This window comes from Pelmatolapia mariae, linkage group LG8, assembly GCF_036321145.2.
Source record: "Pelmatolapia mariae isolate MD_Pm_ZW linkage group LG8, Pm_UMD_F_2, whole genome shotgun sequence".
Classification (NCBI taxonomy): domain Eukaryota; kingdom Metazoa; phylum Chordata; class Actinopteri; order Cichliformes; family Cichlidae; genus Pelmatolapia; species Pelmatolapia mariae.
Genome location: NC_086234.1, coordinates 9404954 through 9407531, shown reverse-complemented (window position 1 = coordinate 9407531; position 2578 = coordinate 9404954).

Here is a 2578-nt window from a genome sequence, read left to right as displayed (position 1 = left end):
GCGAGAAACTAAAATGGTTTGTGACAGAGCCCGTGTACCTAAGGTGCAGGCTGATGAAGTCAAGCCGGGTTTACCGACAGTTTATACATTAGGTGTTCTCACCTGAGTGTGCACCTTCCAAGTAGTCTGCATCACGGATTAAAGAGGAAGGTGAACCAAGAACGAACTACATGGGATGGATGGATAGACTGTAGAGGTGGCCACAGTACGGATATTCTGTACTTAAGTAGAAGTACAAGTACTAGTGTTAAAAAAAATACTCCGGTAAAACTACTGAATCAGCTTCTTTTCTCAAGTAAAAAAAAAAAAAAAGCTCTGAAAAGCACTCAAAGTACATTTTGTACCAGTTATTTTTATGCAAAGCTAACTGAACCGTGCTATATTCATGTAATAATACAATAATATTAGTAAATGGGAGTACAAACTTTATTTTAGTCTAAATTTTAATACTAATATTTTCAATTTGAATCTGTTGAGTAGAACATGAGCAGAGAAAATTAAGGAAAATATAAAATATATATATATATATATGTATCTTTTTCTGTTGCCTGGCTGATTTCCATCCTCTGCACTGACAGTGTATTGTTTATAGAGGTGAGAAGTATTTGTACTTCGTTACTGTGCTTTAGAATTTGCAGGTATCTGTACTTTACTTGAATCTTTTTGAGCTTGATATGACCACAATCAACCTTTCTACCATGATTTCATTTATTGTGTGACTGAACTTAGCATGACTGTAAGCTTAATTTCCACTGGTCACTCAAATTTACGTTACACTGCACAGCGGCTAAGGTTCAACTAAACTTTCATTATTTAGAAAACACATTTACTCTCTCTCTCCTTCCTAATGTCCGTTTTTCTTTTTCTATTGCTCTGTCAGGGGTCGGCTAGGGAAAGCAAACGTGTTTGGGACAACGAAGCATTCAGACCATGATTCTACATGCTAAAGCTACTGGACAGGACAGTTTTTTTAAAGGGCAAAAAAAAAAAAAAAAAAAATTATATATAACCAACACTTTTTATTTCAATAACCCTGTGTTATCAGAACAAAGTCCTCTTTTCTTTGTTAATGTTTCTGGTGAAGTGTGTTTTAATCTGCACTATAAACCCAGCAATAAAATGATATCATAAACTCATTAAGAGAGTGTTTCTACTGGTCAAGTTGCCCCCCCCCCCATGGGCAGAAATCTGTGCCATCAGAAACTGAATTTGAATACCCGCCCCCCTACTGGCCGTTAGTAGGAATGCAAATTTAAGCCATTTCAGCACTTTTACTTTTCCGACCTGTCAGTAACTAAGTAACTAATTACTGTTCATTTTTAGGTATTTTAATTACAGTTACTTACAATGTACTTGCGTTACATTGTAAAATAATTAAACTCGCTGAATATCATTATTTAATTTCAATAATTTATCTTCTAAACGTAGACGTAAACTCTGCCGCTTTAACATCGCTGTAGTGCAGGTGCACGTCATTTCGCTGCATAGTCGTATTCTAAAGCAGAAGATGACGGACTCGGCTGAAGCGAGTGGCTGTTTTATGAAATGGACATATTCCCGTCTCTTCACTTTTCTGAAACAAGCAGACAAGAATATTACAGTAATATGTAAGCTATGTCCTGGGGAGAAAAAACTATCGGCCGCTGTTAATAGCAGGAGTAATCTACTGAAGCGCCTGACACAGAGCATAGACGAACACTTCTGAGTGATTCTTGTTCATCATCCATGGATAACACCGCGGCAACTCCTGCTAAGCAGCAAAACTTGATTTTACTTCAGCAGCACAGAAAGCGTCTGAAGGTGAGCTTAAAAAATGATTGCAAGCTACATTGTGGGAGAGATGCTACCGCTGCCTACTGTAGAGTCTGCGTCTTTAAAAAAAAAATTATTTAAAGAGTTTAATTTCTATTGTTTGTCCACTCAAGATTCATAGGGATTTTAAGAAGTATTTAGTTTAATTACTTATTTAGTAATTAAGTTACTTTTCTGACACAGTAATTAGATAAGTATTTTAAATACAATATTGACTAAGTAATTAGTAATTAATTGCTTTTTTAAAGTAACTTACCCAACACTGCCTATGACAAACAACTACAGTGTGCATGTGCAACTTTTAAGTTTGTAATTTTTTAATAAATAATCTACAGACTAAAGATCAACTTACAAACATAGCTGTTGCTAATGTAAATGATGGCAAATAATAGTTTTACAACTACCCTGAGCCCCAGTGTAAACTTTTCTACTAGAAATGACAAATTCTCCATCAAAACTGTAGTTGTAAAATAAAATGTTGACATTAACTCTACCAGAGTTCACCCACTTTAACTTTTCATGCCCATCCTGACATGAAGCATTATAATTGTTACGGTTTTACAATTATAAGCGCCCTATCAACAACTGCTGGGATCAATTATGGAGCCTACGTTTTACACACAAATCCATTTCAGAGTGCATAACTAAACACATTAAATATCTGTTTATATCAATGTTAATGTTTTCCGTTTTGATATAAATTCAAAATTATGTACATCAAAGGAAGTTTAAATCATTTATTTGCTACAAGACCAGCAACTCCTGC